At 45.1% G+C, this 27019-nt stretch overlaps 1 pseudogene; it reads right to left on the reverse strand.

Moving 5' to 3' along the window:
* Window positions 1–4786: 4786 nt before the first annotated feature.
* LOC125354367 lies at window positions 4787–6485 on the reverse strand (annotated as a pseudogene).
* Between the last annotated feature and the right edge of the window lie 20534 nt (window positions 6486–27019).

Below are 27019 nucleotides of genomic sequence, written 5' to 3' on the forward strand. Positions count from 1 at the left end.
AGTGCCCAGGACCTGAGGTCAAACCTCAGGACTGGCAAAAAGAAGAAGAAAGAAAGAAGGAGGAGGAGGAGGAAGAAGAGGAAGAGGAAGGAAGGAAGGAAGGAAGGAAGGAAGGAAGGAAGGAAGGAAGGAAGGAAGGAAGGAAGGAAGGAAGGAAGGAAGGAAATGTAAAATATGACACACTGCTAGGGGCCTATAGAGGACGCATCTGATCTGTTTCAAGGAGCTTACTTGCACTTGCCTAAGAGAGGGATTTATAAATACAGCTAAATATAATACTATAAGGAATACAGTAGGTGCAAAATGAAGCATCTGCCTTGAAAATGGAAAAAGAAAGAAAGTCAATTAAAGTATTAATGGCACATTTACTCCATATTAATAAATAGGAACTCAGTGTTATGTGAACTCAACTTTCCAGTAATTTATGCTTTTAGTGGAGAAATGTGTCTAAATAAATTGTTTTGTTTCCTTTACAAAATGGAAATTTTTAAAGTTTATTTGTACAAATGTATGTTATAGCCAAATCCTAAAGGAGACATAAGTATGGAAAGCAGAAAGTATTCATTCTCTTAAAAACATAAATAAGCAAAAAATAGAAACACTGGTGCTAGTGCTTATGTCTGTAATCTTAGCTACTCAAAACATTAAGATCTGAGGAGGTTTGAAGCCAGCCCAGGCAGGAAATTCTATGAAACTCTTATCTCCAACTAACCAAAATGCCAGAAGTAGAGGTGTGGCCTGACTAGTAGAGTGCTGGCCTTGAGTGAAAAAGCCAAAAGAGGCCCTGATTCAAGTCCCTGTCCCGGTCCTGGTCCTGGCGAGAAGAAAGAAAGAGAAAGGGGGGGGAGGGAGAGGGGAGAGGAGGGAAAGAGAGAGAGAGGGAGGGAAGGGAAGGAGTGAAGAAAGAAGAAAGGAAGGGAGGGAGGGAGGAAGGGAGGGAGGAAGGAAGGAAGGAAGGAAGGAAGGGGAGGAAGGGGAGGAAGGGAGGGAAATTAAGGAAAACAAACCACTCTTAAGCTTTGTTTGTAGCATTCCTGGCTCTCTTTTCTTCTCTCCTCTGTCCCCTCTTCTCTCTCTCTCTCTCTCTCTCTCTCTCTTTCTCCCCCCCACCCTCATGCTTTCTCTTTCCCACACACTCAAACATTTGTTATTTATTATTTATTTATTTTTTCCATTCCTGGGGTATGAACTCAGGGCCTGGCTAAGCTTTTTTTGCTCAAGGCTAGCACTCTACCTCTTGAGCCACAGAGCCATTTCTGGCTTTTTCTGCTTATGTGGTACTGAGGAATCAAACCCAGGGCTTCATGCATGCTAGGCAAGCACTCTACCACTAAGGCACATTCCCAGCCCCAACACTCAAACATTTATATTGAACCATCCTTTCATGTCGTCAAAATTCACATACAGCCAGACGCAAGTGGCTCACACTTTTAATCCTAGGTACTCAGGAGGCTGAGACCTGAGGATTTCATTTGAAACCCGCTCAGTCAGAAAAATTCAAGAGATTCTTATCTCTAGTCAATCAGCAAAAAGCAAAAGTAGAGCTGTGGTTCAAATGACAGAGTGCCAATCTTGAATCAAAAAGCTAAAGGACAGCACCCAGACCTATTCAAGCCAAGTACCAGCATGTATGTGTGCGCGCGCACACACACACACACACACATACACACACACATACACACAGATATACACCAAAATATAACAATAAACACAAAGACACACACACACACACACACACACACACACACAGAAAAGACATAAATCACTGTTCTCATAAGACTATGTTGTCCAGAGATGTAGCCAACTTGATTTGCCTAAGTATATGCTTCAATGTTCACACAATAACCAAATCACCTAACAATGCATATCTCATCATTAAGTGATGCATGACTACCAATACATAACTTGTATGCTTGTTTGCTTGTTTCTTGCCTTCCTTCCTTCCCTTCCTCCATCTCTCCTTCCCTCCCTCTCCCTCTTTTTCTCTCTCCTCTTCCTCTCTCTCTCTCTTTTCTCTCTCTCTCTCTCTCTCTCTCTCTCTCTCTCTCTCTCTCTCTCTCTCTCTCTCTCTCTCTCTCTCTCTCTCTCTCTCTCTCTCTCCTTTCTTGGTACCAAAGTTTGAACACAGGATCTTGTCCTTGCTAGGCAGGTGCTTTGCTACTTGAGCCATGTCTTCAGTACTTTTTGTTTTTTGTTTTTGTTCTTGTTGGAATAGGGTCTTGCATGGAACCAGCCTAGATGGTGGTTCTCCTATTTATACCTTCTGCATAGCTGAGCCGATAAGTGAACACCACTTAAGCCTAGCTATCAGAGTCTTGCTAACTTTTTGCACAGGATGACTTCAAATTTCAACCCTCCTGGTCTCTGCCTCCAGAATAGTTGGTTCTATGTGTACTTTTCAATGGCTACATCCCATTTGGCTGGATATTCAACAGTTCCAAATTTCATAGTCACAAAAAGATGCTCCAGTGAGCTTGGTTAAATGACTAGCAGCCATTTCTATCCTATTTCTCAACATAGGCTCCAGTCCACTCTCCCTTGGTGAGATGGAGGGAATGCCTATTACCTCAGCCCTAATGAACCCTGGATGATGTTATCAATATTCTCCTCCTCCTCCTCCTCCTCCTCCTCCTCCTCCTCCTCCTCCTCCTCCTCCTCCTCCTCCTCCTCCTTCTTCTTCTTCTTTCTCCTCCTCCTCCCCCTCCTCCTCCTCCTCCTCCTCCTCCTCCTCCTCCTCCTCCTCCTCCTCCTCCTCCTCCTTTTTGTTAGCAGTGAAGCTTGAACTCAGGGTCCTATCTCTGAGTTCTTTTTGCTCAAAGCTAGCACTCTACCACCTTTGAGCTACAGTACCACTTTCTGTTTTTAAGTGGTTAATTGGAGATAAGAGTCTCACAGGGACTTTTCTGCCCTGGGCTGGCTTTGAACTGTAATTCTCAGATCTCAGCCTCCTGAGAAGGTAGGTGTGAGCCACCGCATTTGGCAGTATTCTTTTTTTAATATTTAATTTTGTATTGCTATTATAAATTGATGTACAAAGAAGTTACAGTTACATAAATCAGAGGAAAAAGTACATTTCTTTGTTTGTTCATTTGTTTGTTTTGCTAGTCCTGGGGCTTGAACTCTGGGCCTAAACTCTGGGCCTAAGCTCTGTCCCTGAGCTTCTTTTGTTCAAGGCTAAAACTCTACCACTTGAGCCATAGAGCCATTTCCAGCTTTTTCTGAGTAGTTTATTGGATGTAAGGGGCTCGTAGACTTTCCTGCCCGGGGTAGACTTTCCTGCCTGGGCTGGCTTTGAACTGTGATCCTTAGCTCTCAGTCTCCTGAGTAGTTAGGATTACAGGCCAGAGCCACCAGTGCCCAACTAAGCATACAATGTCACCTCTTCCCTTACTCTTTCCCAGTTTTTCCTCCCATCCCCACCCACAAGTTAATTTTCAACATAAGGTCTAGTGAGTGCCACTACTGCATTTGTTCGCCCTTTGTTCAGCACTGTTTTATATTAAAAGTGATGTGTGGTGCTGGGATGTTGTTAAAGTGACAGAACACTTGCCTAGTAAGTGCAAGGCCTTGAATTCAAAGCCAATTACTACCAGAAAATCAAAACCAAGATAAAAATGATACCTCATTTTAACTTCTTTCTTTGTTCTCTTTCTTTTTTCTTTCTCTCCTCTTTCTTTCTCATTACTGAAGTTTGAAATCAGGTCTTCATGCTTGCTCTTTTTTTTTTTTTTTTTTTTTGCCAGTCCTGGGCCTTGGACTCAGGGCCCAAGCACTGTCCCTGGCCTCCTCCCGCTCAAGGCTAGCACTCTGCCACTCGAGCCACAGTGCCGCTTCTGGCCGTTTTCTGTATATGTGGTGCTGGGGAATCGAACCTAGGGCCTCGTGTATCCGAGGCAGGCACTCTTGCCACTAGGCCATATCCCCAGCCCTTCATGCTTGCTCTTGAGTCACAGTTCTGTTTTTGATTTTTTGCCTGGGGCCAGCCTAGGCTCATGATCCTCCTGCCTCAGCCTCTTGAATAGCTGGGATTATAGACATGCACCAGCATTCTCAACCACCTCATTGTAATTTCTTTTTTTGTTTTGTTTTGTTTCTTGACAGTCCTGGGCCTTGAACTCAGGGCCTGAGCACTGTCCCTGGCTGCTTTTTGCTCAAGGCTAACACTCTACCACTTGAACCACAGTGACACTTCCGGCTTTTTCTGTATATGTGGTGCTAAGGAATCGAACCCAGGGCTTCATGTATATGAGGTGAGCACTTTACCACTAGGCCATATTCCCAGCCCTCATTTTAATTTTTTTAATGTAGAAAAGCAATTTTATTCCATTATAAGCATTTACACAGTTAGTCATGGAGATTAACAGGCCTGCTGGTGAAACGGGTCACCCAAAATGGAGATGGTATCAAACTAGTGATCAAGGACTAACGCCTAAAAAAATAAATAAATAAAGCAACTTTTTTATCATCAAGGATTCATTTAATTTTAAGAACAAATATAAGCTATCAACTCACTCTTCTTGACAATCCACCTGTGGTACAACTGCAAGGTAAAACATACAACTTTATAACTTGGTGGTCCCAAGTTAAGAAAAACAAAACAACACAACAAAAACCATTTCACAGAAAGGAAAAGCATAATATGAAAAACAGCCCAAGAAATGCACTAATGAGCAAAAATATATGGGGAAGAAGGAACATGTAGTTCCAAAATAACTGAAGAAACCAAGAGAGGACTGGTCTACATAGGAGAAAATGTGCATCCTGGAAAGTCAGGTGTGAAGTCTTGAGGGATCTATATGACTCAAATCTCCCCTTATTCCTGAATAAAAATGACATCTTTCAATATTTATACTTCATGGCTCAGACACCTACCTCATTTGGCTCTATTCCTCACTCACTCTAGCCTTTAGTCTGAAAAATGGGGTATAGCTTAGGAAGAAAAATAATCACACATAATATATCCCTTTCTGTAGCTACTTTAGACCTGGGTTTTTACTAGAAAGTTCCTGAAGAGTATTTAAATACACATCTGTGGCTTTGTTGAATTAAGTCCCCCAATTAATATTTATAAAATACCCACTGCTTGGGTTAATAGCATTGTTGGTGATACTATTATAGAGGGATAGCTGAATAAAGTCTGTGTCTCAAAACCAGTGTTAAATCAATCTCAGGGTAGAAAAGAATAAAAAGGGGAGTCTAAAACCACAAGTGCAGGCATATCTAGGATCCCTGTCCTTCTGGATCCACACTTCCTTCAGGGTCTTCATCATTGTAAATGTTCTCTGTCATTTGCCACACCTGCATGATATTATCTTCTGATACAGAACAAATCACCCAAGGTTCATTGGGATTCCAGGAGCAATCAGGTATCTTGGCAGTGTGATCACCATGAATAAACAACAACGCTGGTGGTCCATCTTCTGCGTCTTCTGGGGATTGTTCTTCTCTAGTTTTACTTAAATCCCAGATATTCAGTCTTCAATCAGTACCACTAGAAGCCAAAATAGTCTCATTGTGAGGGGACCACTGAACCTGGAATATTTCATCCTTATGTGATTCAAAGGAATGCAACTTCAGATTTCTCAGATCCCACAAGGCAACAGTCTTGTCAGTTGATCCTGTGGCAAGAATGAACTCACTATAAGAATTGAAATATAAGCAGTTCACTTCAGCACTGTGAGCATCAACTGAGTGGCTTGGCTTGGAAGTATTGTTTGAACAAGTATCCCAAATCATAAGTTTCTGATCATCAGCAACTGACCCAAAAAGAGACTCATGAAGCAGATGCCAGGAAACATCTTCTACTACTGCTGTATGCCCGGTGAAGATGGTCTTTGCATCTACCACTTTTCCTTCCTTTGGAACTGCACTGATGTCCCATAAGCAGAAGGTATGGTCATCTGAAGCACTAAGTGCCCACTGAGATTTGGGTTCCAAGAAAGCCCATAGCCTTCCTTCTGATGTCCACGGAGACGTATGTCTGAGTTGCACTCTCCAGAAGGGTCTGCCTTAGAAGGATGTTTTGTGTAGTCAAAAACAAGAACATCACTGGATGGAGTCTTTGTTGCAATGATGCAAGGATTCTGAGGCATGTAACGGGCCCTGTTTACTTCTCCTTCATGGTTAATCTTGATTTCTATTTCAATTTTCCCACTAACAGAGCCAAAATCTCCAAATTCTCCTTTCTCACTGACATAGTGTGATGCGTCAAATTGTGCATCATCATTGGGGAGCTGTATGCTGGCTATCACAAGGTGGTTTTGTTCATCCAATGTGTGTGTCCCCAGGACAAGGCGATGAATGCTGAAATCTTTCCCTTCAGGTCTGGTCACATTGGGAAGCCACTGCACAGTGAGGCTGGGGCACTCCAGGGCATGGGTCATCACCAAATCATACAGAAAGGAAGTGTTCTTTTTCCATATTTTGTACTCCTCGATCACACGCTCTTCCACTGTGTCGTCAAAGGCTGCTTCCTTGTCGACCATGGCGGCAGCTAGCCAGGGGAGATCCCGGATCATTTTAATTTCTGCTAAAATTAAAAGCAGCACAACTATTTTCACATGTTTATGGTCAGTTTCTTCCTTTGAGTTGCTTGCTCATTTCTATTGGACTATCCATTTTTAATCATATTATTTATTTTCCTGTTTACGTATTTGCTTATTTATTTATTTTTGCCAGTCCTGGGGCTTGAACTCAGGGCCTGAGCACTGTGTCTGGCTTTTTTGCTCAAGGCTAGCACTCTACCACTTGAGCCATAATGCCACTTCTGGCCTTTTCTATATATGTGGTGCTGAGAAATTGAACCCATGTCTACATGCATGCTAGGCAAGCACTCTACCACTAAGCCACATTCCCAGCCCCTGCTTATTTATTTTTGAAACAGGATCTTGCTATTTAGCAAGGTCTTCTTCTGCCTCAGCCTCCATAGTCCCAAGATTATAGGCACAGGACATCACATCTGACTTATCCATTATTTTAATATTGATTTTTAGGAGTTTTCTATGTATTATGTAAATTAATCTTTTATGTTTCTTATGATTTTTCTCCATTAAACAAACCTTATAATTAAGAAGAATGAGGCATAACTGTAACCACTCTGTATATCACCTTTACAATAAAATATACACACATACACACACACACACACGAAGGAAGGAAGGAAGAGACGGAAAGGGAGGGATAGGTGAGAATGTTGAAAGGGGTGACATTAATTAAGATATAGTATATTCATAAACTGCTTTATACAACTACTTAAAAATAATTTTAAAAAATAAAAATAAAGCAGGCGGAAGCACAGGCAGTTGTCTTGAGCCAGACACTAGCGAATGTTCGGGACAGCTCTGGATGGGTGGGCTTGCAGGAGCGCGGGTAGGGACTGGTGTTTGGAGAGTGCATGGTCAGGGCGCATATTCCAGCCAAAGCTCATAGTTCCACCCATCTTACAGGAGAGACACTGCAGCTCAGGTGGCCAGCAGCGCAGGCCACCCCTCTAGGGCATGTCACTACTTAGTGGGGATGAATTGATGGAGGAAAAGCACAAGCTTTGGGGTGTGTAAATGTCGGGCCCTCTTCTTCCCAGTGCTGGGATTCTAGGCCTGCACTGCCCTGCCTGGATGATTTCTTGCTTAGTGTGTACAGAACTGTGGCCTGTCACCAGAGGAGGTTGGGCAGTCAGGACAGCGGCAGGCTGTGGCTCAGCCTGCACTTCTCTTCCTCACTCAGGAGGCCCCTTCTGGGACGCTGAGTCTCAGCTTGTCGTGTTAAGGCTCCTGGCCTGCAGCTGGCTTGTGCCCTCTCCCTCCTTTTCCTGCTTCAGGGCCCTCCCCAGGCCCTCTGCAGGGTTTTCCTATCAGGTCTTACATTACTCCTGTCTCTGCCCCACGCAGAACAGAACACAGCCTGCTTTGGGGGCATAGGGGTTTGGGGGAGATAGGTTGGGGAAGGTCATAGTTCATCCAAGACTTTGCTTGTTTCTTATTTGGAGAATTTGAATGTAGCTGACGCTTCCTTCCCTTCCTAGAGTCCTGCTGTCTCCCCAGCCGTGGCTCCTCCCACTTTATTCCCAAATGAATTCTACTGCCTGCCTTAGCTTGTGAGCCTCTGCCCCTGAGGCCACCTTACACACAGGCCCATCAAAGTATCTGTCAGACAGACATAGCTCTCCTTTAAAAAGGGTACTTCCAGGTGAGCATGGGAGTGCACATCTGTAATCCCAGACACTCAGGAGGCAGCAATCTGCATTGAAGTTGGAAGCTAGCCTAGCAAGAGTTAACAGGCTCCCCAGCACCACCATCTAGCTGAGTGTGGTGTTTCACAGCTATGGTTTCACCTGAGCTGATAGGCTGGAAGCTGATGGAATGAACCCACACAGCCAGCCTCAAATGATTTAAGGAGGGCAGTTGGTGAATCTGCCCATTGGCTTTCATTAGCACAATAGTTTCAAGTAGCCTTAAAAAAATTATTATAAAGGTAACATAGAGTGGTTACAGTTACATAAGTCGGGAAAGGATTGCATTTCTTTTGGACAATGTAACTCCTTCCCTCCCTCCCACTCAAGTAACTTTAGTGGAAGTAACTTTTTGAAATAAAGGCTGAGGGTACTTGCGCAGTACCAGGAAACCCTCTCCCCCACCAAAAAAAAACCCTGTATATTTTGTTTAGAGTACCTTTGAGCAATTTAAAAAATCATAATATGGGCTGGGAATGTGGCTTAGTGTGCTTGCCTAGCATGCATGAAGCCTTATGTTCTATTGCTTAGCACCACATAAACAGAAAAAGCTAGAAGTGGTGCTGTGGCTCAAGTGGTAGAGTGCTAGCCTTGAGAAAAAAAAAAAAGCCCAGGACAGGGCTCAGGCCCTGGGTTCAAGCCCTAGGACTTGCAAAAAAAAAAAATCTTAATGTATGTCAGACACCAGTGGCTCACCCCTGTAATCCTAGCTATTCAGGAGGCTGAGATCTGAGGGTCGTGGTTCAAAGCCAGCCGCCAGCCCAGGCAGGAAAGTCCATGAGACTCTTGTCTCCAATTAACCACCAGAAAACCGGAAATGGCACTGTGGGTCAAGTGGTAGAATGCTAGTAGCCTTGAGCTGAAGAGCTCAGGGACAGTGCCCAGGCCCAGAATTCCAGCACATGACTGACAGGAAAAATAAAATCGTAATGTGCTCCAACAGGTATATCTTCATTTACAGCTCCAGCATGTAACCCGGGAAAGAGGTTGCACATGAGCACTATATACAAGAAAAAATGAAGGAGCAGAGAATTAAATACCAATGCCAAACTGGACAGACCGAGAAAACTGGGAAAGTCTGCACTGTCCTGTATGAACCAGGCTGGCTTTCTCCAGAAAGCAGGCTTTGAGCTGGGTGGTGGGGTCAGGCTCAGAGAGTCAGCACACTGCTATGAAGAAAGGATAGAGACACAAGGAGCTAAGCCCTTAGTGAGATCTCCGATAGGTGCAGGTACCCTATGGCAGACAGGAACAATTGAGGTTAATGAATGAGAGTGTAGGGGGACCAGGGGAACTGAGACTTAGAAATGGGTTTGAGAATGTTCACTTCTTGTCATATAAATGCAAGGTCTTGTCACTGAGGAAACTGAAGCACTGTCACCAACTCCAGTACAATCTTGGGTGCAGGGAGAGCTCTCTACTTCTGAGCTACCTCCAGCAGCCGGTGACCAAAGGAAGCAACGCCCTCTGGTGGCAGTTTGTAGGTAACACAGCAGTTGTATGGCTCAGTGCTAGTGTCCAGGGAAGGTACTGAATTTTTGAGGCTTGGTATTTGTCTCCTTGCTTTGAGGGCCTGGTATGGGCCTAAACTTGCTGTACTTTTTGTTGCCAGTCTTGGGGCTTGAACTCAGGGCCTGAGCACTATCCTTGAGTTCTTTTTGCTCACAGCTAGCACTCTACCACTTGAGCCACAGCGCCACTTCCCGCTTTTCCTGTGTCTGTGGTACCGAGGAATTGAACCCAGGGCTTTGTGCATGCTAGGCAAGCACTCTACCACTAAGCCAAACTCCTGGCCCCATTTGTCCAAGTCTAAGGAAGAGATGAATTGTTTTTAGCATATCTCAGCATGAGGCATTTGGGACATCCAGTAAGAGGATAACGGGAGAGCAGTTTCAAGTGTACTTAGGACTCGGAGGGAATAAAGGAGAGGGGCATGTGTCCTCTGCCGAGCTCTATGAGCCTGTGCAGCACCAAGGGAGCCTAAACAAACTCAGGCAAGTGAAAAAGCAAGGGAATAAAACAAACCCCCAAAGCCCCACCCCCACTCCCCAACACCTACCTTTTATGGGAATGTTACTGAGAAGTTATGAGAAGCATGAGAAGTACTGCCAAACCTGAGCTAAAATCTCTCACATGTGTTCTTCTGGACTTTGTATGGATGGGCTCATATAAATAATAACGTTAATAATGGACTTTACTCCTTCTTCCTTCCGTGAAGTGGGTTGTAAGCTCAGGGCTGTTTCTTGCCCATTTCCCATATATCTCTGGAATTTTTGCTTTAAACAAAAGAGCACTTCAGAGCCTGGTTTAGTAGTGAACAGCTATAATCCCAGCCCTTGGAAGGCAAAGACAAGTGGAATGAGTGTTTGAGACCAAGGAGGCTTTTGTGCCTCCCCCAAAAACAAACAAATGAAGAAACAAACCAAAAAAGAGGTCCTCCATAAGTCACTGTTAAATGAAATAGCATAGAATAAATGAGTGAGGCAGGTACCTGTGACTCACACCTGTAATCCTGGCTACTCAGGAGGCTAAGATCTGAGGATCACCCAAAGCCAGCCCTTGCTGGGAAGTCCCTGAAACTTTTATCTCCAACCAACCAGCAGAAAGCCAGAAGTGGAGCTGTAGCTCAAGTGGTGGAGAGCCATGCTCAGGTGAAAAAAAGCTAATGGAGAGCAGCCAGGTCCTGAGTTCAATCCCCAGTACTTACACACAACAACAACAGCAACAATAATAGTTAACAGATCATTAATTTGTACACTTCCAGCAGGCCCTGTATACAACAGGCCCATCCTTGCTGATGATGAATGAACAGGCGATCTCTTAGGAGCCCAGCTTGTAGTGACTAAGTTTACTGCGAGCTGAAAAATGTTGCATGAATGTTTGCCCGCCTGTGAGAAATTTACTTACATACAGGATGTGGGCTAAGAGTTTCCCCCTTCCTATCTGAGGGTGGAGGCTGCGCACAGACAGTGGCTCTGATCTGCTGGTGGGGCCTCCGTGGGGGTGGCCACATCTGCGAAACTGAGAGCTGAGGGAGGAAGGAAGATAAAGAGGATGTAAGCACCAGCCAGTCATAAGAAAAAGCTACCCACAGGCACTCAAGCTGCAGAAATGGGGCCAACACACTCAAAGGACTGAGGTGATCGGTCAACATCTGTTGGTGGCATGGGCCTGGCCTGACCTTCTGCAAGGCAGTCTAGGAAGGTGTGATAACATGGAGATAGGAGGACCTGCCCACGGGATTCCTGAGGAAATTACACAGGACAGTGGGTGCAAAGTACTCAATAAATACTATCAAATATTAGTTTCTAATTATTTCTAGATGCTTAAATTTTTGTTACATTGAACAAGAAGAGAAGCCAGATGCCAGTGGCTCACACTTGTAATCCTAGCCACTCAGGTTTGTGATTTAAAGCCAGTCCAGGCAGGAAAGTCCATGAAACTCTTATCTCCGATTGACTATCCAAAAAAAGCAAGCCAGGAGAGGGAAGTAGGGAGGGGGAAAGGGGGGAGGAAAATGAGGGAGGAGGTAACAAGTTGGATAAGAAAAGTACTCACTGCCTTATGTATGAAATTGTAACCCTCTGTACATCACTTTGACAATAATTCTTTTTTTAATTATAAAAGCAAGCCAAAAGTGGCACTCTGGGTCAAGTGGTAGAGCGCTAGCCTTGAGCAAAAACAGATCAGGGACAGCGCCAGAGCAGGAGGAGGACGAGGAGGAGGAGGAGCAGGAGCAGGAGAAGCAAGAGGAGGAGGGGGAGGAAAGGGGGGCGAGAAGAAGAGCTGGGTGCTGGTGGCTGAGGCCTGTAATCCTAACTACTCAGGAGACTGAGATCTGAGGATCCTCATTCAAAGCCAGCCCGGGCATGTTGTATTCTGGGGAGCGAGAAAATCCACGGAGCACTGTTAAAGGTGACAAATTAGCTTTATTACTCAGTTTGCAACTGCCTTGCCCAGGCTAGCCCAGAGCTAGGAGCAGTTGCAGCCTCCAGGGGGCGAGTTTCTTTCCATTCTTCCTTTCCACAGGCTTCTCTGCATGCCTCCCGTTCTCCACAGGCCTCTGTTCTTCATAGACCTCTCCCCTCTCTGAGGGACTCCACTTTCCACGTGTCTCTCCGTGGGCCTCCGCTCTCCACGGATGGGCCTCCGCTCTCCACGGACCTCCGCCCTCCATGTCTGCTCTGGCTCGGACAGGCATCAAGCTTTGGACTTTCCCACAGGCCTCAGGCTCCAGGCCCCTCCGCAGGCCTCAGGCACTTCTGGGCTCGGCTCTTCTCTGCTCATCTGTCCACTCTCCTCGGGCCTCTAGTTCTCTGCTCATCTGTCCACTCTCCTCGGGCCTCTAGCTCTCAGCAGGCTTCTGCTCTGAAGGCCTCGGCTCTCTTCCACCCCAGAGCTAGGCCGCTCCCGCCTCCATTCTCTGCATGCCCGGGGTTGGGGCCTCCTCTGACCGCAGGCCCGGGGTCAGTATTTCCTGTCCTCAGGCCCAGGCTCCCCTCAGGCCTGAGGGGAACCCGGGCGCTGCTCAGCTCCACGAGGCACCTCCTGGCGCCTTGCTTTCTCTGCGCCTCTCTTCTTTTCCCATAAATCCCACCCTCTTATATCCCCCCCCCTTCCAGGTGCCTGCAGTCTGGGGGTGGGGGTGGTTCCAGTCCCTTCAACGTGGGGCAGGATCCCCTCTTAGGTTCTACAGTGGGGTGTGGCAATGATGACAAATGGGGTGCAGAAAAGTTTGACTCATCTCCAATTATTCAGCAAAAAGTTGGAAATGGAGCTGTGGCTCAAGTGATTGAGCACCAGCCTTCGGGGATATGGGAGCACAAAGGCTCTGGTTCAAGCCACAATACCCACATACACACAAATAAGAAATCAAAGGGCATAGTGTTTCAGAATGTTTCCACTTGTATTTAAGTTAAAAGTGAAGCTCATTTATAGAGATCTGGGGTCTAGTCTGGTGGTGCTCTCCTCAGTGGAAATACAGTGGTAGGAATGCTCTTAAAACAGTGACTTCCATGTTTATGGTTGAACACTCTGAATTCTAAGTTATTGTGGTACAATTGCTATATAAGCAATATTATCATGAAGAGGAGGCTGAGCATGTTGAGGTGTTGCACATCTGTAATCTCAGCACTTGAGAGACCAAGACAGAAACATCATAAGTTTGAGATCAGCCTGTGCTATATAAAGAAACCCAATCTCATAAACAACCAAAAAAAAATCAGAATGATGTAATCCAGCCCGAAGGCATATTTGTTTTTTATCTCCATCTCTGTAGGTTGTTATTGCTTTACAAGTAAAGTTGCTCTTGTCGGAATACATAATTCATTAGGGCATTGAGAAATGGGATGTGAGGGGTGCTGTCTCCTAAACCTGTATGTGTGTCTGTGTGTGTATGTGTGTGCACATTTAAAGTCAATATCCACACTTTTTGATTGATATTCTGCAGAATTCCCAACGACTGGATCTGAAAGTTCCAAACAGTATATAACAAAACTAAGGTAGATATAAGGTTGTATTTGACAGTTGACAGGTTCAGAAATTGAGCCATTTCTAGGTGGCTTTTGTTTTGCCAGTACTAAGCCTGGGGGCTGTCCTTTAGATTTTCCCCTCAAGGCTGGTGTATTATCACATGAGCTACACCCTAACCTCCAGCTTTTTGCTGATTAATTTAGAAATGTGTGTCTTATGGATTTTCCTGCTCACATTGTCTTCAAATCATGATTTTCAAATCTTAGCCTCCTGAGTAGCTAGGATTATAGCTGTGAGCCCCCAGAGCTGGTTTGTTTTAGCTTTTTAAAGTTTGTCTTTGCAATTGGTTAGTTAGATCTACCATATCTATCTAACGGTATATTCAGGACTCAATTCTAATGGTCATCAGATTATCAGTTCAAAGTATTTGTGTTTACTCCAAGCTGGCAGCTCACAACAGTAATCCGAGCTACTCAGGAGGCTAAGAGCTGAGGATCATGGTTTGAAGCCAGCCCAGGCAGGAAAGTCTGTGAGACTTTTATCTTCATTTAACCACAGGAAGGAGAGAAGAAAGGAAGAAAGGAAGGAAGGAAGGAAGGAAGGAAGGAAGGAAGGAAGGAAGGAAGGAAAAGAAGGGGCTGTGGTTCAAGTGGTAGAGCACTAGCCTTGAGCAACAATAGCTCAAGCACTCAAGCATAGTGCCCCAGCCCTGAGTTTAAGCCCAACTGGCACAAAAATAAAATTGTGTCTGCAGTACTCAGCATTGAATGGTTGCTGAGGAGACATGTGAACCACACTGAGTCTTTCTGCTATATTGAGGAAACTGCTCTTAAGTTTTAAATAGATTTATATGAAGGTAGATTGAGAGCCTTTCAAAACAATGAGCTTGAGAAACCTCATCCTTCAATACATGCATCAATGCGCCTTTCCCTCGTTGAGTGTAACTGGTCTGTTTTAAACTGGTGTTAGTGGCGCACACCTGTAATCCTAGCTACTCTGGAGGCTGAAGTCTGAGGGTCGTGGTTCAAGCCCAGCCTAGCCTGGGCAGGAAAGTCTGTAAGATTCTTATCTCCAACTAACAACCCCAAACTGGAAGTGGAGTTGTAATTCAAAGTTGTAGAGCGCTAGCCTTGAGGAAGAAAAGGTCAGGGACAGAGCCCAAGCCCTGAGTTTAAGTGCCAAGACAGACAAAACTGTTAGGTTTTTTTAAAAGTAGGTAGCTGGTAAAGGATAATGCCACGCGGTATTCAGGCAAGAGAGAAAGTTTGTTACCGAACTGCTGGCCTGTGGTGGCCAAGATGATCCATGGCTGGAGAGAAGGCAAAGAGAGAGAAGAGAGAGAGGGGAGAGAAGGGGCAACCCCACCCAGCCCTGCTTTATCTAGGGCAGGGGCAAGGGGTGTGGCCAGGTGGATTAAGATGTGACCTCAGGGAAAGGGAAGGTAACTGCCTTCAAGTCAGCTGGTTACCCAGGTAACTGAGTGGAGACTTAATGAGATGGGGGTATCTACATGGAGACCTCAGGGAGATGACCTTACAAAAACAAAAACAAAACAGGTCTATTTTAACTCTTGTTTTCTTCTATCTTTTCTGTTTTGGTACTAGGAATTTGTTATACAAGTGCTTTGCCACTGAGCTGCATCCCAGCCCAGGTTTGTTTTAACTATTCAAAAGAAAAAAGAAAAGAACTTGAGCTTCCAATATGAGTAACTAGACATGATGTTTGTTGTGTTTTGGTGGTACTGAGATCTGAATCTGAAACTTCATGCTTGCTAGGCAAACTCTCTCCCACTTGAGACACTGCCCCACTATGGGGGTTTTATGAGAGGAATGATTCTATCTTAGATTTTAGTGCAATAGTTCTGGGTGCTATGTGAGAATAAATGGAAAGGGGAAGGATTGAAAAATGTGGTTCTATTGAAAGAGTATTGCATTATTATTGTAATGGGCCCCCCCCCAAGGGAGGGGACCACAATGTAATGGGGTCCGAGGGTGGGGGGATTCCCCCATCCCTCCAAGAATCCACCACTCAGAGACAGTCTCAAATAAAAAGATGGATTTATTGGGGAAGTAAAAAGTATACTGGCCGGCCAGGGTCATGGCCCAGACTCGGGAGGTGGAACTGCAACTGTACAAAGCAGGCTGGCCATTCAGGGCCGCAGCCCAGACTCCAGAGCTGGTGAGGTGCCAGACTTTGAAGTCAGGCCCCACCATGTGAACCCCATTTTAGAACCGAACCCTGAGCCAATCAGATTTGTACCTGTGTTCTAATCTTGCTTGCACAGCTGATTGTTGTAACCTTGTTCTTTGCCTTTATAAGCCCTGTGTAATCACAGCTCGGGGCTTCCTCCTAACCTCCGCTGTGTCGGTGGGTAGGACGAGGCCCGAGTTGGCAGCTCGTTAAATAAAGCCTTGCCTTGCTTTTGCATTTCGGAGTGTCTGAATCTCGGTGGTCTTCTTGGGGGTGGTCTTGCGACTTGGCACAACACTGGGACCACGCGCCCCGGGCCACACTTGGGGTTGGGTTATAAAGGCAAATACCACATGGTCAAGCCTGTCATACGCAGGTGGCCAATGAGATTACAACACTTACAGAGCATGCCAGGCCACACGCAGGTGGCCAATGGAGTTACAATCTGCCTCATAGCAACTGTTTGAACCAAGCTATCATGTTAGAATTGGCCCACGGATTTGGCAGAGCTCACATATTGCAGGCAGATACGCCTACTCATGGGAGGGCACAGGTTTAACCTTGAACTTCCACTACTCAGGTGGTCAAGCAGTTTACACAATCTTATCACAGTGAAGGGGAACTTCCCTCGAAAAGGTGGGGGAGATCTTAGTGAAGATGGAATCAGCTTCTGCTCTCTTTAACTAATCTGAGATGGAGTCAATCTGACACCCCTCAACAGCCAATGATGGTGCTGGCCAGATCTGACCTCCATATTACAATTATAAGTAAGTTCATAAGACTCTTAACTAAATTAGACAGCAAAAAGTCAGAAGTGGAGTTGTGGACCAAGTGGACCAGCCTTGAGTAAAAAAAGCTAAGGGACAGTATGAAGCCCTGTGTTCAAGTCCTAGATCTGGCGTGTAGGGAAGGGCAAGAGGTTGGTATCGGTGGCTAAGTAATCAGGAGAGAAAGAAACAACAGGAAAAATTCTCAGACAGGCTAATATTAGTTGGCACTGTGGTGGTGTTTCTTTACATAAAATGTAGCCTAAGGTAACTGAAAGATAACTTATCCATGCATTATTCCCCAGCCTTACAGAGAAATTAACTCTGACAAGGCCAATATGTTTTTACTTCTTGGTTTTCATCTTTCTCTGTCTATGAAACCAAGCTCTTCAGTCCAGCCAGTCTTTTGTGCTATTTTGTTTATTGGGACTTGAACTCAGGGCTTGGGTACTGTCCCTTAGCTTTTGGGGGTAGACAGAGCCTCAGCAACATAAGGAAATACCTTCCACAGAATTCAGACATTACTACTTCCTAGATTTAGAGTTGGTGCAGCTGAGGGGTGGGTCAAGCTTTAGAGATAGGACATTCCTATACTCTTATCTAGTAGTCTTGTGGATCTCAGGGGAAGTTACTAGGTTCTTAGGAAGTGACTATTTAAAGGTGCCAAACATAGTCTTTTTGCTTTTGAGCACAAATCCTGTTCTCATAGGCCGAAACCAAAGGAGGGCTTACAGTGTGGATGTGACTTCTTCACATTCATAGACCTTTAAATTATTGTAATATAGTCCCTTGATAGTTATGTTACCATCTCGGCATTGGGTTCATTGCTTCAGTTCAGCAAATAATTGAAGGAAAGGACTGAGGAAGATGGAGTAAGAAATTAAGTGTTTAGCAAGGAGCAATAAAAAGAAACGTCCAAGACCATTTACCTGTTTGTGGGTAGGTATAACCCCCTAGCCAGAGCCACCTTACCCCATAGGAAGGCCTTAAAGGTAGGGAAATGTTTAAAGAACAGAATGATAAAAGACAGGGTGTAGGCTAGGAATGTGGCTTAGTGGTGGAGTGCTTACCTAGCATGCATGAAGCCCAGGGTTCAATTCCTCAGTACCACGTAAACAGAAAAAGCCAGAAGTAGCACTGTGGCTCAAGTGCTAGCCTTGAGCAGAAATAAGCCAGACACAATGCTCAGGCCCTGAGTTCAAGCCCCAGGACTGGCAAAAAAGAAAGGAAGAAAGAAAGACTAGAGTTGAAGTAAACCCCATTTTTGAGGCAGTAGCCATTTTGTTGACTGTTTAAACTATGAGTAAAAGAGTGGGGGTTCTCTACAATGAAACGGGGTCCCCCCACAAGGGAGGGGATTCCTGGTTCCCCCAAGAGTCCACCACACAGTCTCCAGCTACAAGATGACAAAAAGACAGATTTATTGGGGAAGTAAAAAGTGAACAAAAAGTGAACTGACCTGCCTTGGTCGCAGCCCAGACTCGGGAGCTGAAACTGCCTACCACGTGTGCAGGATCAGGGCCCAGACTCGGGAGCTGGAACCACCCGCATGTGTGCAGCCCAGACTCAGGAGCTGGGACCGCGTGTCCGTGTGGCCCTCTAGACTGGTTATTATAAGGCAAACATCACAGTCAAATGTGCCACACGCAGGTGACCAATGAGGATACAACACTTCAGAGCATGCTAGGCCGCACACAGGTGGCCAATAGAGTTACAGTCTGTCTCATAGTATCTATTTGAACCAACCTATCATTCGAGTTAGAATTGGCGCATGGATTTGGCGGGGCTCACATGATGCAGGTGGATACGCCTACTCATAGGAGGGCACAGGTTTAACCTTGAACGTTCCTTGAACTTTCCATGCTTCAGGTGGTCAAGCAGTTTACACAATCTTTTCACAACAAAGGGGAACTTCCCTGGATAGGGTGGGGGAGATCTTAGTGAAGATGGAGTTGGCTTCTGCTCTAATCTGAGCTGGAGTCAACTTGAAGTTCCTCCACAGCTAATGATGGCACTGGCCAGATCTAACCTCCCTATTACAAGTAACCCAGGCCACCAATTATCCCGGCTAGCAGAACAAGCTTATTAGGGCCCAGCCGGTCAGGAAACTCCCTGCTTAACTCTAACCGCCTGGGAATGCTTAACTTTAACCACCCCGGAATGTCTCTAGACCTGAGCCAATCAGATTTGTACCCGTATCCTAATCTTGCTTGAACACCTGATTGCTGTAACTTTGTGGGGTTTTTTTGCCTTTATAAGCCCTGTGAAATTTTAGCTTGGGGCCTTTCTCCTAACCTCCACTGTGTTGGAGTGTGGGACGAGGCCCGAGCTGCAGCCCACCTGAATAAAGCCTTGCTTTTGCATTTCAGAACGTCTGGCTCTCGGTGACCTTCTTGGTGGTCATCTCGCAACTTGGGCATAAGGAAAGAAAGAAAGAAAGAAAAAGGAAGAAAGAAAGAAAGAAAGAGAAAGAGAGAGAGAGAGAAAGAAAGAGAAAGAGAGAGAGAGAGAAAGAAAGAAAGAAAGGAAGGAAGAAAGAAAGAAAGGAAGGAAGGAAGGAAGGAAGGAAGGAAAGAAACAGGGTGTAAAAGTAAATGAGAAGAGTAGTGACATCTTCCTGGATTTCTCCTTGTATCTTTTTTATTATCCCCTCCCACTCTTATCTCAAGTATAGTCTTGTCTTTCCCTAATTGGCAAGGTAATGTTTATGACTTCCTGTGGACATCTTCATTGGATCCCTGCTTCAGAGAACATACGCAGAAGGCTCAGAACACAGACAGGCTAGCTCTGGTCCAGGGGCCTCAGTCCTCTTCCCTCCGGAACCAACCCTCACTCTCTTCTCTTTCCCGGTGCTGCCTGCACACTTCTAAATCTCCCTTAAGTGAACTACACATCTCCTTTCTTTGAAAGGAGGTAGGCATGGTGGTGCAAGACTATAATCCCAGGACACAGGAAGTAGAAACAGCAGGATTGTGAGTAGGGTCAAGGCCAGTTTGGTCTGTTGTCTCCAAACAAATAAATGAACAAAAATACAATAAAGATGTGTCAAAGGATTTCTATGGGTTTCTAGTGAACAAGAATTATATTAGGAGGAAGAAATGATACATGACACAGATGTGGGAGATGCTGAATTGATAATGAACAATTTCTGCTTTTGATATTTTGTATGTGGAGTCTGAGTGTGAACTCAAGGCTGCACACTCACTTGGCTTGCTTCTCAGCTAGCACTTTACCTGTTGAGCCACACCTAGCCTTGCTTTTTGCTGATTATTTTGAAGAGTTTCACAAACTTTTCTGTCCAGGTTGACCTCAAACCTTAGAGATCCTCCAGATCTCCTGAGAAGCTAGAACAACAGATGTTGAGTGAGCTCTACCATTGATTTTTGCAATTTGTTATGAAGTATCTTCTCCTTGCTTATGTTTGGCAGGTGTGTATTTTAATCAGGTTGATAGGGTGTTGGCATATCATGATTATGAGGAGTTGATAAATACATACATTGAAAAACAGGAGGAACTTGAAGGAGAGCATCATTTCAGATTATACGGCTGTAGGGCTGTGTGTGACTATGGCTCACACCTATAATCCTAGCTACTCAGGAGACTGAGATCTGAGGATCACGGTTCAAAGCCAGTTTAAAGCCAGTTGGGGCAGAAAAGTCCCCATGAAACTCTTTTCTCCAATTAACCACTCAAAAACCAGAAGTGGCACTGTGGCTCAAGTGGTAGCCTTGAACACAAAGAAGCTCAGGGATAGTGCTCAGGCTCTGAGTTCAAGCCCCATGACCATGCTAAAAGAAAGCACTAGCCTAAGTCACTCCATTTTGTCCCTTTTGACTCCTTCCACCTTTATTTCTTCTGAGCCCATCTGTCCCTAGTCATAGTCACCTTGGAATTCCAAAAAGGATAACTATCTTATGACAAAAGGCAAAAACAAAAGAAATGGAGGAAAGAAAGAAGACATTGTATAATAAATTAAGCAGAATGTTAAGTTTGGGCACAAAGTACAGGGATAAAGAGATCTTGGAAACTGAGGAAGAAAAGGAAATGATTAAAATGGATGGGACACCCGGTGCTGATGGCTCACGCCTGTAATCCTAGCTACTCAGGAGGCTGAAATCTGAGGATTATAGTTCAAAACTAGCCCAGGCAGGAAAATCCCTGGGACTTTTTTTTTTTTTGGTAGATTGTGTGGTTTGAACTCAGGGCCTGGGCCCTGTCCCTTAGCTCTTCAGCTCAAGGCTAGCACTGTACCACTTGAGACACAGTGCCACTTCTGGTTTTCTGGTAGTTCACTGGAGATTTTCATGGACTTTCCTGGCCAGACGGGCTTTGAACTGCAATCCTCAGATCTCAACCTCTGAGTATCTAGAATTACAGGTGTGAGCCAATGGCTCCCAGCTCCCTGGGACTCATTGTTTCTTAACCAGCAAAAAGCTAGAGTGGAGGTATAGCTCAAGTAGGAGGGTGCCAACCTTGGGAAAAAGTGCTAAGTAAGAGCACTCTGCCTCTGAGTTCAAGCCCTAGTACCAGCACTAATGAAATTAAATAAAATAATAAAATTACTGGGAGAGAATGTTCTGGAACCCTCTCTGCCAGAGGGTGTTAGAGTCTTCCTTATGCTACAAAGGGAGTTTCCTGAGCAGCTTTCAATCAGGGCAGGGGTTCCTGCCTCCATGCCTACAGTTCTTCCTGACTGAGGTCCCTGAGTTGAAAATCTTTCCTAAGGGGCACGGCTTGCCCTTCACACATCCTCCCACTTTCTGTCCTTCACATACCCTCCCACTTTCTCACCCCTCGAGTCTGCCCTTCACACACCCTCCCACTTTCTGGCTTCTGTGAGGGGAGGACTGCCTCTGTGTGACCTGTCCTGGCAGGTGTGTGACAGGAAGTCCCTTGGCAACCTTGGGGGAGGCAGCTTCCTCTGGCTAACCTGTGGGTGTCAACTCCACCTCCTCCCCTGGAACCAGATGGTAAACAGCCTTTGGCACAAGACTCTGTGTCTAAACCAAGGAAGATCTACCACTGAGCTTCCTGATAAGCAGGGGACTGGCAGCTCTGCCTTATAAAACACAGACCAATTTGCATTTGGTTTCCTTTGAGTGAGAAACAAAGTAGTTTTTATAATCACCCTGGGAACTGGTTGCCCAAGGTTTCTCAGGCTACTTACAACTTCACTGCTGTTTGTCACAGCTACCTGCCTTCCTGCAGATGCTACTGTACTATAGTCTGCTTCACGGATACTTGAGCACTGTTAGGAAAACCATTGGTGTAAATGGCACTATTAGCTCAAATATTCTTAATTTTTTTTCTTTTGGCCACTCCTGGGACTTGAACTCAGGACTTGGGTGCTATCCCTGAGCTTCTTTTGCTCAAGGCTAATGATCTACCACTAGAGCCACAGAGCCACTTCTGGCTTTTTCTGAATAGTTTATTGAAGATAAGAGTCTCACAGACTTTTATGCCTGGGCTTGCTTTAAACTGTGATCCTCAGATCTCAGCCTCCTAAATAGCTAGGGTCACAGGCGTGAGCTACCAGCACCCGGCTTAATCTTAATTCTAGCCAAAATTCCTAGCTAAAATTCCCCTTGGTCTTTGCAAGAATTCAGGAAGTTATACTAGACAAGAAAAGTTCTTGGTGTGAAGTGCCAGACTTTGAAGTCAGGCCCCATTTTACCACATGAACCCCATTTTACCACGCGAACCCCACTTTACCACGCGAACCTGAGATAAGCAGGCCCTGTGAGCAGACCCAGGACAAGCCCATTAGGGCCCAGTCGGTCTAGAACTCTAACCGCTGGGAATGCTTAACTCTGACCACCCCTAGAATCGAACCCTGAGCCAATCAGATTTGTACCTGTATCCTAATCTTGCTTGCTTGAACACCTGATTGTTGTAACTTTGTTCTTTGTCTTTATAAGCCCTGTGTAATCGCAGCTCGGGGCTCCCTCGTAACCTCTGCTGTGTTGGTGGGTAGGACGAGGCCTGAGTTGCAGCTCGCTTAAATAAAGCCTTGCCTTGCTTTTGCATTTCGGAATGTCTGAGTCTCGGTGGTCTTCTTGGTGGTGGTCTCACGACTTGGCACAACAGGTGGGGCTGGGATATCTCCTTAAGAGCTGAGCTTGAGTTGATATGACTTAGTCCCAAGCACTCAGAAGCCGGATGCTCAAGAGATGGCAGCTGCATCTGTGTCTGTGTAGAGATGACTCAGAATAATATCTACAGATGAACAGAGAAGTGGGGAAAGGATGAAGAAAAGTTGGCTCTGGGTCTTATTTTATTTTGTTTGTATGATTTTTATTGATTTGATATGTTTTGTTACAGTACTGGGGCTTGAGCTCAAGGTTTCATGGTCTCCCTTGGCTGTTTTGCCCAAGGCTGGTGCTCTACCACTTGAGCCATACCACCCCTTCTATCTTTTTATGTGCTGATTGAAGACAAGAGTCTCTTAGATTTGTCTGCCTAACCTGGCTTCAAATTAAGATCCTCAGTAACCATGATTATAGTCTCTTTTGGTTGTTAATATAAAAATATATCTTAGGAAGTAGTGCAGTGGTTCAAAGGGGTAGAGCATTAGCCTCAAACCCAAAAGCTTTGGTATAGCACTCAGGCCCAGAGTTCAAGCCCCAGGACTGGCAAACAAACAAATAAATATGGCTATGCATTTGGGCTTGGAATGTGGCTTAGTGGTAGAGTGCTTGCCTGGCATGCACGAAGTCCTGGGTTCAATTCCTCAGTACTACATACACATAAAAAGCTGGAAATTGCACTGTGGCTCAAATGCTAGAGTATTAGCCTTCCAAAAGAAACTCAGGAAGAGTTCCCAGGCTCTGATATCAAGCCCCAGGGCTGGCAAACATATCTATATCTATCTGTTGATGTAACTCTCTCTCTCTCTCTTTCTCTCTCTCTCTCTATATATATATATACACATACATACATACACACACACACATATATCTTGAGGCTAAGGCTGGAACTTATGTCCCCTATTTAATTCCAAGTGTACAAGTCTGAAATTCCCTCAGGACATTCAGTTGGAGTGGCTACATTCAGCAGTTTTGAGATAGATGCTCATTTGGTACACACACACACACACACACACACACACACATACACACACACACACACACACACACACACACACACACACACACCAGATGTATCTATCTCTTTTTCCATTTCCTGGATGGAGTTCATTTAGATTAATATTGTTTCATATGATCAGAAGCTCATAAGCATTGAACCTTTGTGTTCTTCCCCTAAAAATATTTTCCTTTGGTCTCATTGTGTGTGGATGCCTAGAATCCTATATAATTTATCATGTCATGGGATTATCATGTCAGTGTGTGTGTGTGTGTGTGTGTGTGTGTGTGTGTGTGTGTGTGTGTGTTAGGAAAGAGAGGGTAAGGGAGGAGACAAGAGAAGAGAGGAGGCATGATTCTCTCTGTGGGAGCACACAAGTGAAGAAGACAGTCCTTGCTGACTTCCCAGTATGTGGCATGGTTGGGATCCAAACCCCCTCTGCTTCCCCCCACCTTGACATGCCCACCTCAGCCTTCACCTCTTCCATACAGGCTTCTGCCCACTGTGGCCCTCCCTCTTGCTCCTGGTTATCTTCCCAGGCCTTTTGTCATTGCCTTAGCTTCCCCACGTGGCATGGTCACTTATCTGCTAGTCCTTCTGTACAATGTCCTTCCTGAGTTGGGCAGAGGGGGAGAGAAAGAAAATTGTTGGGACATTGGAGTCATCTTTTCTTTGGTTTTGTTATTAGGTTGAGCCAGAAGAATGGGGCAAGGCATTAGTCAATTCATACATACTTAATATTTGTGTGTTCTAAACTGTACTAAGGGCTCACTTTGTTTTTTGTTTCTGTGCCTTAAGGAAAATGAAGGAAGACAGTTTTCCATCCAAGAAGACAGGGACCAGGATAGAGAGCCCTGCTGGACTCTGGTTCCAACAGCCCATCACTGCCCTGATGTCCCACTGCTGAAACTGTGCCCAGCAGTTCTATCTCCCAGCATGACTTTCATATTGATGCTCACTCCTGTAATACTAGCTACTTAGGAGGCTGAGATCTGAGGATCATGGTTCAAAGCAGCCCTGGCATAAAAGTCTACGAGATTCTTCATCTCCAATAAGCCACTTAGAAAAAGCCAGGAGTGTTGCTGTGGCTTATAGTGCCTAGGCCCTGAGTTCAAGCCCCAGGACTGGTAAAAACAAACAAATAAATAAGTACAATTCTAAATTCTGTCACTACATGGTCAGAAGTTGCTGGTTGCTGACACTGGTAAGGTACAGAGGAATAAACCAAGTGGAGAACCAGGGAACCCAAGTGGGCAATGAAGATACTCCATTGTAATTTAGGTGTGAGAAGAAATTTCTAATTCCAACTAGTTAGTTAAAGTTCACACAGAAGCCATCTCCAGTATTCCCCAGGCATGGTGGTACATACCTGTAGTATCATCACTAAGCAGGCTAAGAAGAAGTGCTGTGAATTCTAGGCCAGCCTAGATAACATGAGCAAGATGCAAGATGCTTCAGCCTGTGGACTGAATGGTAGAGTGCTTGCCTAGCATGCAAGTGTGGGTAAGGTCCTGAGTTCCAGTCCTACTACTGCAAAAAGAAGCAAGAGAGAAGAGGAGGAAAGAAGGGAGAGGAGAAAAGTAAAGGGTAGGGCAAGGCAGGGGAGGGGAGAAGAGAGCAAAGAAGGAGAGGAGAAGGAAAGGGATGGGAAAGAGGAGAGGAAATTCTGGCTTAAATTAAAACAGAAATGAAAGTCTTCTCAGGAATAGGCATTTATGTAAGATATACTGAGAACCAGGTATGGTGACTTAATGCCTGTAATTCCAACTACTGAGGTGATGGACATCAGAAGGGACACAACTTTAGGCCAGCCTGTGCAAAAAGCCAATGAGACTGGCCCATCTCAACAGATCATCCAGGTGTAAGGATGCTTATCTGTCATCTCAGTTGTGGAGAAGGCATAAATTGTATTATCTCTAAAGCCAGCCCTGGGCAAAATCACCAAATCCTACCTAAAAATTAAACAAAGCAAAAATGAACCAAGGGCATTGCTCAAGAATACCTGATGGCAATGCCCTGAGTTTAAAACCTGAGCACCACTACCAAAAAGGAAAAAAAATAGTTAATAGAAAGCAGTAGGATGAGAAGTGGAGATGTCAGCATGTGCAAGCTGCTTGGTCAGAAGCCAGGCACTGGTGGCTCACCCCTATAATTTTGGCTACTCAGGATGCTGGATCTGAGGATCCAAGATCAAAGCCCTACAGGAAAGTCTGTGAGACTCTTATCTCCATAAGTACTCAAAAAAAAAAAAAAAGAAGTGGCATTGTGACTCAAGTGGTAGAGTGCTAGCCTTGAGCAAAAGAGGCTCAGGGACAGTGCCTCGGCTCTGAGTTCAAGCCCTAGGACAGGCAAAAAGTAAAATAAAATGCTGGAACTAGGCATTGGTGGTCCATGCCTGTAATCCTAGCTGCTTAGGAGCCTGACTGAGGTTTGACCAGAGAAGTCTAAGAGACTCTTATCTCTAACTAGCCAGTAAAAAGTCAAAAGTAGACATGTGGTTCAAGTAGTAGAGCACCAGCTTTGAGCAAAAAGGGCAAAGGAGAGCACAAGACCCTGAATTCAAGCCCCAGTTGTCACACACACACACACACACACACACACACAGTTGGAAACAAAAGGAAATTGGCACTGTGGAACGAGAGTGGGAAGAGGAAGAAAGATGTATAAAGAGGGAGGGACAAAATATCAAGATGAGACCAGAGAAAACACAATGCAGGGTGGGTACTCAGGAGCATTCACTCAAGGACTGCCCTTCCAAAAAAAAATCAAATAATTATTGGCTGTCAAATAAAGGGGGAAGAGAAAGAGGGAATGGTAGGAAGGGGGAGAGAGAGAGAGAAAGAGAGCGAGAGAGAGAGAGAGAGAGAGAGAGAGAGAGAGAGAGAGAGATTGATTTACACCATGGCTCCAAGAACTCTGTGTAATAATGTAAAAGGTCATCTTTGTTTCCAATACTGGAATGTCCTTTCCTAGTCCTGGATGCCATTGCTTGCTCCTGGCATGTGCGTAGCTTTGAACCTCATGAGAGATCAGAAGCCAAGAAGGATATATAGCCTATTTTCTCAACAGAAAGAGAAGCAGTATCCAGCTATGGATGCTGTGATTGCACTCATGGACTTGTTGCTTTCATTGCTGTTATTCAGGTGCCACTGCCAAAGGAACAGAGCCTATGTCCATTATGTTAACTCAAACATAATGCACATCATGTGACTACTGAGGCAGGCCTGGACTCAATGGCAGTTCCATGGGGGTCAAATCATTTATAAATCTCCAAGACAGG

This window comes from Perognathus longimembris, chromosome 7 (assembly GCF_023159225.1).
Source record: "Perognathus longimembris pacificus isolate PPM17 chromosome 7, ASM2315922v1, whole genome shotgun sequence".
NCBI lineage: Eukaryota > Metazoa > Chordata > Mammalia > Rodentia > Heteromyidae > Perognathus > Perognathus longimembris.